The following is an 18,019-nucleotide window of genomic DNA, read 5'->3' as shown; positions in this document are numbered from 1 at the left end:
TAATTACTGCTCGCCTGCTCTGACAGTGATCATCAGTACAGTTTAGCTAAGCAATACTAATCTCTAGAAACCATCTGGAAGCATTAAGACAAACTGTATCTCCTTGCCCAGGAGAGGCAAAAGTTTTGGAAGCCCTTGAGAGCCACAGCCTTTCTCAGAGAGAGCTGCGTACAGTCACCAGCTGACCAAAAAAAGGCAAGAACCAGAACCAGGTCTCCAGCAGAACGTTTACCACTTATCCGTGTTACAATGAGCAGAATGGGATTTTGTGGCAGAGTGTCGCTATTTAACTTAGTTTTAGATGAAAACAAACAATGCTTTTGAAGGTAATAGCAACTCCAGGATCAGCAGAAGAAGCAAAGAGCTGGCTAAAACTGTTTTATTTCATAGCTGTAAAATTGGATGAGTCTTTCTTAGCCAAAGATTTCTTGCTTAGGTCTACATTGAACTGCGTGCTTTAAACACATCGATGAGACAAAGTGTGCGTTGCAGTCAGGCCACTGTGACCAAAGCAACTATGGAAAACTTAGAACTCCTACTTCAGTGTTTGAAATATGCAGCCCTGAAAAAGGGGAAAGACCTCTCCATGTTTGTCTTTGAGAATTATAAACAGTGACAGAGATGTAACAAAAGCAAGCGAACACTTATAAACCCTATATAGCTGATTCACCTCCTTTTCCTGGAAGCAGATACATGTCTTTATGAGGTACAATTCTGGCTGCTTGGTATGCTCAGTGAGCATGGATATTGCTGGTTTATATTGTTTGAGTAAATATGTGAAAAAGAGCAAGACCATTAACAAAGGGATTGGAAAATACAGAAAATCATGGGGGAGGGGGGTAAAATCCCCCACCTCAGGCTTAGTTTTCATTTATTTCATTTTAAGTATGGTGTCATTTAAAAAAAAAAAGTTTAAAAAGGCTCAATATTTTATTTAAAAATGTTTGAAAAGGAAGGAGTGTCTGTGTAAACTGTGAACTTGCTGTAGCAGATGATGGCGCATGGAGTGCCTAGCTCCTGTCTGTAATTGGTCCATGGCTGGCCAGTTCACATTGCCAGCAGTGAAGGTTTTCAGCTCCATCTAAACCTGCCTTTAGGAATTACTCACGCGCACACCTTATGATGATTAGCATAAGCAAAAACTCTTCCTGTACCTACTTGTCTTTTTCACACTGAATTTGAGCTCAGTAGGACTACTGCCCAAATGAAGTAAGGCTGCTCTTACAGATTAAGAACAGGTACTGGCTGCCACCTCTGCTTAAATTGTCTGTAAATTAATCTCTTTGATGTTTAGAAGTTCAAAGAAAATGTGGCAGAGGATAGAAGTCAGGAAAGAGAATGTTTTTCATTTCAGGACCCAGCTGGTTTTCAGGCTGCTTCTTGCTCTTGCCCTACACACATGATTCTCTTCAGGCTCCTCATTGCTGAAGGATGACTTCTATTAGCTAGAGTGAAATGATGCAAGCATTTACATGTGAAGTGAAGGCTTTAGCCCTGGTCAAGTCTCTTGAAACGCTGAGTACTAAACCTAATAAAACAGGTGATAGAACAGGTTTGCAACGGGTTGCCCAGGGAATTCATTGTCCCTGGAAGTGCTTAAGGAAAGGGTAGGTGTAATACTTAGGGACGTGGTTTAATGTGGGCAATATTGGTGGTAGGTGGACAGTTGGATCTTAGAGGTCTTTTCCAACCTTAATGATTCTATGATTCTAATAGGAAGAAAGTGGTTGATGCTTCCAGGCCTCATCCCTATAGCTTTTCCAAAGCAATTCCTTCCTGTTTTACACATTACCTCAGTGAAATATTTCATTCTTAATTCAGAGGAACTGTTTCTTATGTAGAAAAAAATAGAAAATTGCATCTGTTGTGATGTTTTGAGGATTTCTTGCTTTTGTGTTTTTGTTTTTTTTGTAATGTGTTATCGTAAGACCTATATTGGCTTAAAGGTCTTAGATGGAAAATGTATTGTCATCTCTTCTTTCAGCAAATTGGACTCCTAATTTAGAGCTAACATTATTCTGTGTTTCCATGTAATTGATAAATGAGTATCAAAATTCCTTGCCTTTCCATCAAGATACGTAGAGGCAATTATTGTCTTTTAAAAACATAACAATAGTGGACTTTTTGCTCATAATTACAGTCATGGTTGTCAGAGTCTGAAAGGAAATGGTATACTGCCTCTGCTGTCTCTGCTGTTAAAACTGTTACTCCAAGTTTATAATATTCTATGTATTTCTTTGAGAACTCTCTAAATCTCTTCGAAAAAAGATATTTAAGGTTGATAAGACTTTGAACTGCTTGCAAATCTAATGCAGTATTGGATTATCTCTTTTGTCTCTGTTTTGCTGATTGGAAAGAATTATTTGTCACCAAATGTCAAGGACAGATCTGCAAAATTGGCTGAACAAATGAACCAGTAACCTCAATGTATATGTTTACAAGAAAACAATATAAAAATTACTGTGTGTGTATGCAGAAACAGAGGAAAATAAAGATTTTTTGCTTGTTACTGTCTGACGTTTTTGAATAGCTAATACTCAAAGACCAAAAGGAAAAATGTTGCCTCACAAATAAAATAAAAGCAATTTAAATGCCGAATCCTAATTAGAAAAATTTTGTGCTCTGCAGACTGGATGGCTGACCTTCAGAGAAGCCATGATGCAGTGAATAGACAGGAGGAGAGAAGGGACTGGAGCAGGTTGGAGGAAACGTGCTCAACACAGTCATCATGTCTCTGTGATTTCTTGTGATTGCCAGCCCCAGAGGACAGAGGAAGCCATACCATTCTCTAGTGTTGGTAGAGTAATCCAGCAGCACTAGCTGCTCCAAAATGGGAGATGAATGATGCGCTATCTCCAAATCTGAATAATTTGGCCCAAACATGTATGCATACCTTGAGATGCTGTAAACTCAAAAGCCATAAAACTTGCACACACAATTCTCAAAAGATGAAACTTGTAATAAATTTAGGCTATTATAGTTATATTCTCTTGGTTTATATCTGCTTGAAACTTCTTTTTACTTAAGTGTGAATCTTTCAGATTCCCAACCAATAATAGTAAATTAAATAGAGCCTCTGTCTAAGCTGCAGCATAGCACGCAGTTGCCCAGTTTATACAGTCTCTGATACAGCAGTGCTGCCCCATGGGCATGTCTGGGCATGTTTGGGTAATAGCATAGGTGACAAAATGTTTTCTGCAAGCAGCTTGGATGGGACCACCCCGTTTGGGATATGAAAACAGTTAGCTCTGTGGCAGTGTGTCCTGCCATACCATCTGACATCAAGCCAGCTTACTAGTGTAGCCATAGGTTTATGGGACTTGTCTGCACTTGAAAGTCTGACTTGCCTAGTTGCTGGCTTTGTCTGCATTGTTCTGCCTCGCTTTCTCTACCATTGCAAGCCACAGTGTTGTTCAGTTTCTCCGTTACTGGTTCATAAAATGTGTTTTAGAAACTTGAACCTCATTTCTGTTAATCTCTGTGTTAGAAGTTATGCTATACATTGCAAGCAGTTCTGTATTGCAGGTAGGCGATGCTTGCTGCTCCACGGTTTGTCCAGGGAGAGTACAAAGAGCACCATGACATATCTGGGCATAACTTCAAGTCTTAAAGTCCTATTGAGCAAGGTCTGAAGCTCGTATTCAGTGCCCAGGAGCATCATCAATGAAAAGTTTATTCCTAAGCCAAAAAATGGGCTGCAAGTCTAAGAGCTAAAGCATCGAGAGCATCTTCCCTGTGCACCAAGAAGTCTCATGTTTGAGTCAGAACCTACCACAGGGAAAGACATGGGCAGAGCTGTATGCCTACAGCTTTATGTGTTGATAAGAAGAGAAAATGCCAGGGCCTATCATTTCTGTTAATTAAGGAGGGAAGTAAAACAAGTACAATTTTTAGAATCGCTTATTACAGTAATGTAGGAAATCTGTTTTTTAAATGGACTAAAATGTAGCTGCTCAATATTGTGCAAGAGGCATTATATGCTTTTATAAATCTGTTACAAATTGATTATTCTTAATTTAATTTTTCAATTAAATTATTTATGTTTTTATTCAATATTGAAAGAAGCAAGCGAAAAAATAGGTTATATTAAAAAATTCAATTAAAATCAGCCAAGTGCTTAGTTCTGAAGATTCTTGCTCTTGTTATGGATAAGTGGGATTTTAGTTGTTCTAATTTAATTGTCAAATCCAAGAACTATCCTAAATCCACATAAAGCTGTTTTCATTTATTGTCTGTGAAAACAAACTTGCACTGATTCTTTGGTCTGAAAGCAGCAGATTAATATTTCATATTATATAGTTTATATATACTGTACTTTGGACTGATAGACTGTAATCAGTCTGCTTTAAGTCATCTTCTAACATGTCTCAGATTAAATTTGCTTTTCTTTTTAATACTGATATGAAAAAATAGTTACATTTGCTAAACAATACATCTGAATCCACCAGTCATGGACATACTTAATAAAAGGCAGAAAATCTGTGGGTGGATACATTATTTTCTTTTTAATCTGTTATGCTCATTTCCTCCCAAAGGCATGCACAAGGTAAGTGCAGAGCCCAAAGGGCAGATGAAACTTTGCTTTTACCAGCAGATCTGGCTTGCAATCCCACCTGAGTTATCCTCAACTGAACTTTGTTTGAAAAGTTGCAGTTGTCCCTCTACCAACACGTGCTGCTGGGTGATAACATAATGCTGTACCTATTAGATTCACAGTGAGATACTAGCAGATCTTGTAGTGCTAAATAGCAACACGTATAGAGAAGTGGCTATAGTCCTAAAATATATATGATAGAAGGGTGTTGCAATCACTAAGCTGAAAGAGGTCAAACCCTATGCCAATGATGTTGATCAGTATCAAATTTTGACTGTTCAGTAACAGCTGAGGCTCCCACAAGTTGTGTATTTGTCTTCCCTTACAAATGAGCAAAAAGTTACAGCATGAGCAAAGCCCTAAGGGGTAAATATTCCAGATGTAGTGCTTTAGCCAGTGAAGTCACTGATGATCAGCTGTGGCTGATTATGGAAAACCACATAGTGGAAGCTGTCTGCAATTTTTGAAACATTTAGATCGAAATAACATAATCAAATGGGACACTGACTGAAAACTGCAGAGAGCACACTGCATATATGTTATGAATAAGGTAATTAAATACTTCTGAATTTTACAGTATGTCAACTGTATGCATCCTGCACTGAAAACATGCCTCCTTCAATTTTTCTTTCATAGGAAATTTGTGTCACAAAACATTTTATTCAGCACTTAAACTATTGTTCAGGGTTATTTTCACTCTTAAGACAATTAGCTGAACTTGAATATATTTGTCACCTTTAATCTCTGTAGAACATCATACAGAACATTCATGTTTCTCATTTTTGTTATTAAAACTACCATTCAAAACAGCAAGTTTTTATTTATTAAGAATTTTGTTTCTCTACCAGACATCTGTACACTCAAGAAAACAGATTTTTCTATGTGTTTTTGTATGTTGTGCAATGGGATGGCTGACATGGCACCGAAACAGCTTTTCACCTCCTATACTATCTCTTCTCTCAAGTTCTTTTTACAGCATTATTTTCCACCCCATCTACCTTTGTTTTCTTGGTGTTCCCCCTTTTAAATCTGAAGAACCCTTGCCTTGATGTGGCCAGTTCACAAATGGCAGTGAGTAGATTCATCTCTGTTATCAAGTGCTTCCAGTTAAAAAAACCAAACAAACAAAAAAAACTTGTAAATTATTACATCTGTGTAGCATAAGCTGTACTTGTCATAGTTTTTTTGCTATTCTTGTTTTAATTGCAGCTTAAATTCAGTTCTGGCAAAAATTTAATACTAAAGGGAAGCAGGTTTGATGTTTTTCATCAGATTGCAGTTAAATTACATTTTTATCCTGAATTAGTATTATGTGACTTATTTATGTAAAAACAAGGATTATGCGGTTTGCACACCTGAAGAACACATGAAGGATCACTGAAGGAAACATCCATACAGCACTTCTTGGTTTCTGACATGTAGATACAGATACTCATTTGAAAATGAATTTCTGGGCATTGATGTAGACAGACAGCGCTTCAGAACAGATGTTGCAAGTAGAAAAAATAGAAATAACCCATTGAACTACAGTATTACTTTTGTTTACATGGTTTTGAAGTTATTTAAAAGAGTCAATAATATGCAGTTATGCAAAGTTTTCTAGTGGAATGGAGAACATAATTCCAGAAAAGTCTTCGTATGAAGACCACCTGACTTTTCATTAGGTATGAAGAATTCACTTGTACCATTGAGCACATCTGAATCGTCATTCTTAAAATGCTTGGAGACTAGAGAGTTCCACTACTTTATATGTTAACATCCACCTGGAGATTTTAGAACTCCTATGCCACTGTTTCCCTGGAGATGCTGAAAAATATTATCTAAGCAGGAAAAGAGTAATTTATTGTATCATCCAAGATTTTCAGATCTCTGGCAGCCAAGTAGGAGATGTCTTACAGTAAGTCTAATGATGCTAAAACAAAAACGGGCATGAAGTGAAGTTGCACTGTGAGTTCAGCATATTGTAAGGGTCTCAGACACACTATGCAGTATCTCCATCTTTACTTTTCTACTGAGATTTCCAGGAGAACTACCTGCACGCCTGAAGCATGAAGCATTCATTGCAGGGAGCTGGGGGAGTGGGAGCCCCTTATTTGGACACCACCACATCATGCAGTGACTTGAATGAGTTAAACTTCACTGTAAAGCTGCTAAAAAAACAAAACTGAGAAGTATTGAGGGTTAGTCACACTGTGCAGGTGAAGTGCACATTACAAATATGTAGCCTCCCTGCAAGCACTGAGCCCTAGAGAAGTTCACATTCAGCTTTGACTCAAACTGTGGAGATAAAGCTCATTTTGTATGGGAAGTTATTTTTGGTCTGGGTTTACACTGAAACTACCCATGTTATGTAAAAGAGATGCCGGGGTAAAAAGACTCAAAATTTCTAGAAGTCCAAATATCAGTACTAGTCTGCTATCAGTCAGTGACTTAAACTTGGATTACCTTGGCAGGCCTTACAGATATACTGTCTCAGAATTGAACACCAGCAAATACTCAGGACAGAAACAAGATCTGCTCCATAGCATGAAAAATACTGTAAGTTCTCAGAAATATGCTAACGCATTTGACAAATGAAGTTTCAGATTTCCAGCAGTTTAAAATTATTTAGATAAAAAGTCATCTTTTTACCCTTGCCTTCCATTCCAGAATTGTGATGGCACTGAATATTCAACATATTTGTATCAGAAAATTGATGATAGTGATTATGAAAAACATTATTGGTGAGCTGGCATGTAATTAATCAATTATTTTACTTTGGCCTACTTGAAATTGTAAATGCAAACTGTTGAAAATGGGTTTTAGGCAAGAAGATTTTGATGGAAAAGCAGCAGATTATAAACTCAGTTTTTTCCCTAATGCCTTTATTACTGTATACTCTTTGAAATCTAACTTTTATTACCTGCACCATTTTCCTCACTGAAGCAATGATGAGAAAATGGCACACAACTGTTCATATATATATATTCATGTGAATTTTTAAACAGTTTTTTCTCCTTTTTCATTTCTCCCTGTTTTTGCCTTCTCCATAAATCCCACTTAATAAGATTGTTGGGATTCATTCTTTTTTTCATTATGTATTGTGCTTTATATTTATAGTAGAAATTGTACTAATTTGATTGAAGAATAGAGGTAAGATATGCGACATATGTACAACAATAGCAAAACAAACTTGATGTTTACGAGTCCAACTACACAAATAATTCTTACGATTATTTTTTAATTATTGTCTGCTAATAGCAGCTGAAATAAAATGAGGCAAGACCAAGGGTACAAAAGGAAGATCTGTGTGTAAAGTTGAATTCCCAGAGCAAACAGGCAGATCTGTTTTTCAGGTGGAAAGTCGCTGTACAATTTTTCCAACTTACAGAGATGTTGTTTTACAATATCTAAAATTTGCAGGTCACATTCTACACTTGGCTTTTGGGACAAGATGTACAATTACAGCAAGCGGTTTAACAAGGCTGCATCATAGGCTTTGCAGGATTGGTAGCAGCTGGCCCAAATTAGATAAATCCACACCAAACTCTGCTTTACATCGCAGAAACCAATACAAAGCACCCTCCTCCGGAATGGAAGAAGTCCAAGGAGCTGACAGTCACCTTTACCCTGCTATTTGTCACAGACAGTGAGTATGTGGACCGTATTCTTTTGCAGAATCATTACCAGTAATGCCATGCCTGGTTTGTGCTCACAGGACATTTCATTTCAAATTAAGCAGCATAGATTTTAATGTTCAACTTCAAAGGTGTTTGTATTGTATAAACATTAATACATTCATTAATGGAAATCATAATATAATGCAAACACAATTAGTTTAAAGCCAATTTATATTTAATGACATAGCAGTTATCAAAGCTCAATTACTCTAATTAGAATTTTATTCAGTAAGGCAAAGAAAGTGTTTGCTCAGCACTCTACTGGATAAGTCCCAAAGACAAACAGTGATCTAAGGTGTTTTGTAACTGAGTTTCTTATTTGTACATCCTCAGAAAAGAAATGGGATGCTATTTATCTGCCTTTAATAAAGTACCTCAATAATTTTTTGCACGTGGCTATCTCATGAACTTGGTAATATGCTTCTTCCATCCCTCTTCAGTCTGTGAGATGCTTCTTACTACAAATTGGCTTATAGTTTATTCCCATATTTGAAACCACAGACTTGTAGTATCAAAGTTGTTGTAGAAAACTTAGTATGCATTTTCATTGTAATTTATTCAGTGTTAGTTTTTTTAATACTGAATTCAAGTAAGGCTCCATTTATTGTAATAAAATCCATGATCAGCCTTGCCACAGTCCTTGGTGAGGTTATGAAGCAAATCTCTGTAAAAGCCATTTCTAAACACATGAAAGACAAGAAAGTGTGAGCAGCCAGCAGGAATTTATAATGGGCTAACCATGCCTGACCAGCCTCACTGCTCTCTTGGATGAGGATACTGTGCTGTAGAAAACAGAGGGACAATGGATGTTGTATACCTTCATTTTTAGCACAGCCTTTGGCCCAGTCTGCCATAGTCTCCTCATCACCAAATTAATAAGTGGATGAGGTGGGTGAACAATTGCCTGAACAGCTGAGGTCAGAGTATGGTAGTCAGTGGTGCAAAGCCCAGCTGGCAGGCAGCAGCTAGTCGGGTTCTCAGGGATTAGCAGTGGGGCCAATGTTACTTAATGTCTCCAGTTGTGACCTGGAGGATAGTATGAAGCACACTTGCTGCACGTTTCTGACCAACACTAGGTTGGAGAGAAAGGTCATTGTACTGGAGGGCATGGCTGCTACATGGGGCATCTTGGGCAGGCTGAGAAAATGGGCTGAGCAGAACTTCATGAAATTCTACAAGAGAAAGTTTAAGTTCATACATACACAAAAGGCTCCCATGCATCAGTACAAGCAGTAAGCGTGCTGACATGCAGAAATGTGGTTAAATACTGCAGCAGGTATTCAAGACTTAGTTGGATGTGGCCTTGCACAACCTCATCTATTCAGACCTAGTTTGAGCGCAGGGTTGGACTGGACATCTTCTGAACTTCCCTTACATCCTAAATTTTGATTCTCTAACTATGTATTGTTTAATGTATAGTGCACTGTGTGTGCATGAAGACTTTGAAGAATACAGCGTTTCATATAATCATAGAATCATAGAATGGCTTGGGTTGGAAGGGACTTCAAGGATCATCAAGCTCCAACCCCCTGCCGCAGGCAGGGCCACCAACTTCCAGATCTAATACTAGACCAGGCTGCCCAGGGCCCCATCCAACCTGGCCTTGAACACCTCCAGGGACGGGACATCCACAGCCTCTGGGCAGCTTGTTCCAGCACCTCACCACTCTCTTGGTAAAGAACTTCCCCCGATATCCAACCTAAACCTTCCCTCCTTCAACTTAAAACCATTTCCCCTTGTCCTGCCATTACCTACCCTTGTAAAGAGATGACTCCCCTCCTGTTTGTAGGCTCCCTTTTAGGTACTGGAAGGAATTTTTAGAAGTTGTATTAACTTAGGTAATTATTATGCACAATAATTATGCAGGATAGATACTGCATTGTCATTTTACCGTTTTTCTATGAATTAGAAAATTCTTCCCACTCTGAAAAGGACTGTTTCAATGACTTCAGCTCCAGACTAGAATTTCTGTTTCTCACTGAAATACTGATCAGTGTGTTTCTGTGCCCCTTCTAGGTGACAGGATGACACACAAACATTATTTGTTTATATAGCTGTATCTTAGGTCCAGCCTAGGACAGTTGTGGTTTTTTTCCCTCATGAAAGGATAATGGATTTTAAGTTAATTACAGCTGGCAGACAAAAGTCCTGTGGAATGCTTCTGGCAAGCAGGGTTACAGATTCAGGGGGATGTGCTGGCCACACACCTACTTTCTCAGGAATGTCATCTCCAGCTGCAGCAGCACAGGCGCTTGGAGCACTGGGAGAAGATGTGACACTGCGCCCACAGAACCAACATATTCAAGGAAAAAATAAAAGACTTTAAATTACTGAACCATGAGAAAGGGACCTGACTAATAGGATTACAAGCTAAACATTACTAGAACCTAGGAAATCAATTATAAAACTTCAGGAATTGAAGTCAAGCCTTCTGACTTTTTGTTCTAAGTCATTAAGTCATCTATCTTATGTGGCACTTTCTGTACAAAACTGTTAAACAGTTACATAACAGTTAAAGATCTCAGTCTTTTCAGCTAGCTGATGTGCCTGGATTGCAGTGCTGTGTATTTTATCAGTAGTATTTTCTGCAACAAGGCCAGTCTGCAGAAAAGAGAGAGTTAGAGATAGATTGTCTTTAGTAACAAGAACATCAGGAACACATCAAATGATAAAGCCTTGTATTCACAGTCCATGCATATAGATCTAGGAAGAGTTCTAGCTTGTCAAAAGGGAGTGCAGAAGCGTAGTGGCAGTGACTAGCTATCTATAATGCCTTTTCCTTTTTTTCTTTTTTTTATCTCATCAGAGTCTGTAGTACTTAGCCTGGTGACACTGTCCTAGCACACCCCAGAAAGCATGCTTTCTTCAGTCGTACACTGGGACAATTTTCTCATGGATTAGTCTGAGTCTTTAACAGCGTTTCAATGTCAAGCTGGTCCTGACAGACAAATTATAATGTCACTTCCAAGTGCCCTGTCCTTACTCCACTCTACAGTTTGGAAATTCTCACACAGTGGGAATGTTGTGATAATGGGTGGGTGACTTATCTGAAATCTAGTTAAAGTCATCTTTGAATCCTAAGTGGGATTTATATATATGTATATATACGCATATTATAGTACAGTATTTAGTGATTTAATTTTTTATAGAGCTAATACAAATGGTGTCAAGTAACTACGTATATATAAAAAGCGTCAAATATTCAAGAACTTTTCAAGGCAAGGAGTTTTTGATTCTTTCTCACCAATAAATAAAATGTGAAAGATAATGGTACTTGACTTCATTTCAAGGTCATTGAGTATATTCCTGTTTCCAATCTTACTGTCAGTGTTGGTGGTAAAAGATCTTAATTGTAGGCAGCTTTCCAGACAGCACATGCAGCAGGTTTATAATTCTGTTTTTGTCATAGTGCTTCATCTTGTAGCCTGACAATGTGCAGAACAAAGGAGGAGGCCTTCAGCTCTCTAGGTCTTGAATTAGTCCAGGTCCTGGCATAAGCTATGAATGGCTTACTGGGCTTTCTCTAATCCATCAGATGATTGTATTTAATGTTCTGCTTTAAATCTTTTCAATTAATTAAAATCTATATCCTTTTGAAATTTGCTAATATAACAGCTGTATGGAAAGAAAGTACTCTCTTACTGGTGTGTTTCATGGCGACAGTGGTAATGCTATGACTGGTGGTATAACAGAAGTTCAGAAGTTACAGATTCTATAAAAATGTCATTAGAAATGTTTGACAGGGAAAAAAAAGGAAAAAAAAAAGGAAAAGGAGCCTTTTCTTTTTGTTCAGATAGAATTATTATGGAAAAGCTGAATATATGCTTTGCACAGTGTGGTCATTGCAACTGCTCAGTTCCTTTGAAGGTTGCCTGATTGCTGAAAGAAAAAAAAAGGGGGAAAAAAAGACAAAGAAACAGATGCACACCTTTAAGGGACTATGTTTGCATCTTTGCAAAGGGAGCAAGGTAAAAAGTTCTTTTTGTCCACAGGCTCCATGGGAAGGGGAACATCTGCTTATTTTCACTGTGCTCTGTGAAAACTTCTGGCAAGTGTGATGGCAAAGTGTCGTCACCCTGGAGAACAGATCCCTCAGCCACTGGCAGGGCTTGCATTAGCATTGCTGGTACTCTGCTGGCCATAAATGAAAAATTATTGTGAAAGAATCACCACTTTGTTTCCCATTCTTTGTTTTATGCTTTTTGGAATGATACCTCACTTCTGTTGACAGTTAGTTTGATGAGGGGTTCATAGTTTTCAGTTAGAAAACACAGGGTTGTTTTGGATTTTATAACCCTGTCTCTCCCATACCTTCCTCACAGAGCTCCTCGGAGACTCAGAAACACCCCAGCACAGAAGACAATTTATGCACATACCAAGAATTATTTGTATGGAAAGATTTCTAAGCCAATATCAGAAAACTGAGAAAAATCCCAGCACAAGCCTCACATTTCTCTTGTTTGTCCCTCATGTTGTTGAGGAAATAACCTATTTTATTCAAGGCATAGAATTGAAACAGTTATTTAAAATCCCTGCAAGGGCAAGCAGGCATATTATTTCATTTGGCTATGACTGAAATAGTGATCATATTACTAAAACAATGAAGGATTAAATTTTTATAACTTGTTTTATGCTGACAAAACAGAAAAGATGAACATAAAATGAACTGATCATATTAAAACCTTTGATTAGCTCTTCTAGGATGAATTACTCGCCTGATCCATTGTATCTGTATACATATGTGAAGAATACGGGATTAGCATACAGTTACTTTAACACTACGCAAGTTCTGTCGGTACATTGAAACATGTGGATGGATTTCCTTTGTGTAATTCTGAGCAACTGGGAAATCAACAAGAAAGAAAATCAGAGGTCCTTAAAGGAATAGAGAGTCCTTAAGAAAATAGCCATGAACTTAGGGGTTCCCCCTTCCTGGCTCAAATCTGATTAGCAGGCTTATTTCTCTCATATTCCATCATCTGAAGGACATAAAATTGTTGAAAACAAACCATAGTCTACAGAAAATATGAGTTGCCTGCAGCTGCAAGTGGAGGGATGCCAGAAAAGAGCTTGCTCATAGCCCCACGTTGTAGCCATCTGCCCCAGTATTTTCCAGCCCCACTTGCTCAGCTTTAGAAGTTGAGGGAAAGTTGTCTGACTTAAACAACATAAACAGTTCTTTTCTGTCCTGTTATTTATAAGTTCTAATAGCTCTTCAGTTTGTCTCAAAAGACAGCCATGTAGCAGCTATGCTGTTGTAATGGGTGGAAAGGAGGAGGTTGATAACTCTAAGTAATGAGGCAGGAAAAGTTAAATGGGTAGGGGCTGAAATGAGCACACTGAGACAGTGATACTGCTGAAACTGCCTGGTGACACCACAGCCCCACAGAACAGGAAGACACATCTCACCTGAACTACAGGCTCTCTGGGATGTACCTGAAGCATGTGGGTCACTGAGCTCTTAAGAAAAATGAGCCTGCTGCACAGTTTGTGCATCATTTTAATAGTTTTATCTTTATGTATTTTTGTGTAAAGGGATGGTATATTGCTTCAAAGAAGGTACAGTGGATTGTTGTAATTGTAGCGTGTTGCCGAGGAGAGCATGGTGTATGGCAAATACACCTGTCAGATCTCGGTTCTGAGACAGCTGGAAGTGAGTGGGAAAAAGCAACAGAAGTGCAGGATTTGCTAGAAGACAGTTGGCACCACGCACTACATTTTCATGGCAGAGCAGTGCAAGCTAGGTGATTGTGAAGCCTTGTGATCCACAGTGAGTGCAGGGTGAGCCAGCAGCAGTAGGGCCTGACAGGTAGAAGCAGTACCAACACCAAAATGGAGTGATCCCAGAGCTACTGTTCCCCCCTAAGCCATCACAATATGACACTCTCTTCTTCTGTAAGAAAATAATTTGCATAGCTAATGATTCTGTCATGCCGTTAATAGAAGAGCAATAACAAACCAGTGAGTGTGCTGTAGATGGCAGGCATACTGCCCCCTCATCATCCTCTACAGAATCGCCACAAAAAGCTTAGTTCTGCTTAGCTTTGCAGGAAGAGCTGAAGAAGCATCAGTGGTTCACAATATGAGCAGGATGACTTTTTTAAACACAGAATAAACATGGCCTTACACCAAAAGTTTTCCTTTCTAGCTTAATTGCTCTCCTAATTTGACCTACTTCATACTGCATAGTTTGTTAGCATAGGCATCACTGGCACCTACTGAGTGGGGCACTTGCATCCGTATCAATCAGCAGAAGTTCCCATATGAACTTTTGGGCATGTGATGTGTTTACTTAACGAAGAGCACTGGGCAGACAAGTAAAACTTTTGGGGGGAGACATTCCTCTTGTGGCTTATGTTCACTATTGGCATACATACTACGGAACGGGACATGCTGAAATATTTTAAGTTATACTGCCTTACAAGGTAAATTTACATAAACATTCTGCAAAAATGTTAGTAATCAGTGGAGTGGGGTTTTTTTTAAGCTAAAGTATCTGTTCCTGTGAACTAGACGATCTGTTAGCTAATCTTAGATTTGTGTGTCTGCAGTTCATTTGACTAGAGATATTGTAGCTGGGGACTGTCTGTAGACAGCAGAAAGCCTCTTAATCATTAGGGAAATATCTGTGCCTCTTCACTTTTGTAATTACTGTGATATTTCACATTGAAAACACTGCCATGACCACTGTAGGTAGAAATGACAAATTGCTGGTAGTGTCACTGATGTAGTTAACCATAGCCATAAATTTGTTCCGAAGTATGTGGTAATGATCTTAAACTACTTATTTGATATTCTTGTATATGTAATTATCTTGCTATTTTAAGTTGGTGTCAAAAATTACTGTTTGGGAATTATTTTAGAATCCAGTGATTGTTCATTACATGCAATTATTCACTTATTTTAACACAATTCATAATACAATGTATTACATTTTAAGCATATTTAGAACAGAGTTTGTTGTATTTGTGTTTGCAAAATCAAGGTTGTTGTAGTGCAAATGGTAAAATTTTGAGAGTTGACATATTCACGGTGTAATTCTGTCTGAAACAGCTGGAATAGCTGTTGTTGTGCGTGCTGCTGATTTGTTTCATTTCCTAATGCTGTTGTGATTGAAGGTGTTAGAATTATGGCCAGTTGGCTCTAGAGAATCTCCAAAACTAGGACAGAAATTTCTGATACTTTAAGAAACAGAAAATGATGAATACTGTTTCCCTAAACTTCACCTTCAGAGCAGAAAGCTAAAAGGATCGTGCACCATATGCTACCTTCAACAGTGCTTATGCTTTTCATTTCCGAACAGTGCATGATGTACAGTGAAACTACTGTGCAGACATCTGGCAGGCATAGGATTAAACCCAATTCATGTTAGGAAATGAAATAATAACAATTAACACATTTCCTAGGTGGGAGCAGCCCAGACAGTGAGGTCACTGCTCAAGGGAATGGGTAGAAGAAAAAGAAAATTATGGCTGTGTATGGGAACCGTTATGTCACGGCCTGAACCAGTGATTGAGCATCTGGTGAAGAGGCGTGGCTAGCCCTGGGAGCACAGATGCAAGCAATTCACCTGTGCAACCAGAAGGAGGGGACCCTCCCTAACCTTATTTAAGGGCTAGCAGCCAGGAGGGAAATATCTCTGTTTGGAGATCTCTTCCTTGTGGGAGTTCTCTAGCAAACAGGGTAAGCTATTCCTTTTAGACTACAGGCTTGTAATTAGCTCCTTTCACAGATCCTCCTACAACTGATTGAAGGCAGTTTCTTACCTCTTAGCCTGACACAGGCTCTGTGATAAAAAGGTAATGCAAGTTACTTTACACTATATAGCTGGTGTAATTTTGGACAGGTGCCCCTGAACTGGCCTTGGCTATGATCCATTTTTTTTAAAAGCTTACACCATTGTGGTAGGACTACAAAGCTGATATTGAAGTCAGAAGAGAAAACTAAGGGCCTGGGTAACTGTAAAAATAAATAAAAATAAATAAATTGCACCTAGCAATATCATCTCAGAAACTTCACATAGCTTTTTCTCTGAATTCACTGTACATTCATCCTACGCCCTGAAAAAGTCAAAAAGCTGGAAAATATGTGAAGTGTACCCAGATGATTTATGGTATGTTACAATGATGAGTGTGTATGTTTTTGAGGAAAATATAAGTAAGTTTGAGATTAGAAAATGTAGTATTACTTTTGCCTAATGTTACGGATTATATGGGTCATTTCATGTTTTAGCTTTTCATTGTAGCTGTGTGGAACAGAAGAGTGAAGCATTTACATTGTCCTCTGATGATGCTTTTGGATTTGCTTTGCACAGAAATGACTAAAGCGATGACTTGCAAAGAAAAGAAAAAACAATAAGGCAGTACTATTTGTTCATTCCTTCCTAACAATTTCATGTACAGTTCACTTTACCTTGTTTGTCTTCTGTTAATGTCTATTTATGTAGATAAATAATTGGTATAGTCCCCCTTACGTAAACATCAGAGGTGAGTCACGTTTTAAAAAACTTCTTAGACCAAAAACAGTCATGTAGATTTGAAAATAACTGAGACTGACTGAGCTATTGAAACGTATTTCACACTTATGTGCTAACAGCTTCAAGCAACAGTAAGCCTTTACAGGTTTAGTGATTTTCTTTTTGTAATTTGGCCTTCTGAAGATGACTAACCTAAGAGCCTCTGATGTTTAAGACACGTTTTTCAGTGATAAGATAGTTTATATGTTAGCACTAGGTATTTTAAGTCTATGGCCTGCATTTTGTGTAGATTCTCATCTGGGAAATGTTCGTTTTGTCTTCTGTATTCATTAACTTGCTACAGAAGATTGTCCAGAAAAGTAGGTGTGCAGTTTTGTTTCTCCCTTAAATTAATACTAGGACTGATTACTAGCACTTCAAATACTATATATTAATGCCATCATTTCACATAACGTAAGAAATGCATGCCTATGACAAAACAAAGTTGTATTTCTGTCTGCAAATGTATTGAAATGCACAAGAAGATGTCAGACCACTGACATGTCTCAGTCAGTTCATACTGGTGTTGGCAACACAACCTTCTCTCCTGTCCACAGTCTGCACTGTAGCCCTGCAGGTGTGAAAGGAATTTTTAGGAGCTATAGCAATAACTTTAGGAAGTGAACTTCGCCCAAGAAGGCTTGTGAAAATACCTAGGTGTGGAAGCAGGAGGCTATTGCAGAAGCATAGAACTGACTAGGAACAAATGTTCGGAAGTCACCACTGCATCCCTTCTTCCCACCTCCCCTCCAAAAGCCCTTCACAACATCATGTGAGTTACGACAGTGGTGTGGGCATAAAGTAGGTATTATATTATTTCTCTTTCGTTAGGAAGCTGGAAATTATCTGACTTAAGACAGCTGCCTTGACTGCTTGAACTTCAGTAGATTCCCTGATCAAGAAGAAAGCTGTGAAGAAAATGAGATTCTGTAACTTGCTGTGGTGCAAGGAGATATCAGTTGCCTGTAAGTGACGTGTGCAGGTGATGTTTTTACAACACTGACTGTCTCCTGATTGATCGAAAGCTGCTAATCTTAATACATCTGTTTTCCTTGACTTCAGTGAACTTGGGATTGGGCCCTTTGAGAACAGATAAAAGCTAAAAATATTGCAGTGCCAAGACTGTACAGAGTCAGTAGAGAAAGATGATCAAATTCATCATTATAATACTCAGCAGTTTGTAAACTCATTAACATTTGCAGAGAACATGCTGTTTTACTTGTGACCTATAAATTCTGGAAAGCTCAGGAG

General features: G+C 38.3%; 1 protein-coding gene and 1 long non-coding RNA gene across 2 annotated transcripts in view; one reads left to right on the top strand and one right to left on the bottom strand.

Annotated features, from left to right (window-relative positions):
• LOC110405685 overlaps positions 1 to 5,403 on the top strand; it is a 382,975-nt gene extending 377,572 nt beyond the window's left edge. The window contains exon 14 of the long non-coding RNA XR_002443065.1: positions 2,629 to 5,403. This is a non-coding gene — a long non-coding RNA (uncharacterized LOC110405685). The remainder of the gene's footprint in view (positions 1 to 2,628) is intronic.
• The window catches only part of SHISA9 (shisa family member 9), a 168,601-nt gene that overhangs the window by 122,908 nt on the left and 27,674 nt on the right, over positions 1 to 18,019 (bottom strand).

This window comes from Numida meleagris, chromosome 13, assembly GCF_002078875.1.
Source record: "Numida meleagris isolate 19003 breed g44 Domestic line chromosome 13, NumMel1.0, whole genome shotgun sequence".
NCBI lineage: Eukaryota > Metazoa > Chordata > Aves > Galliformes > Numididae > Numida > Numida meleagris.
The sequence above is the reverse complement of the archived record's forward strand: the minus strand, read 5'-3'. Positions and strand labels throughout refer to the sequence as shown.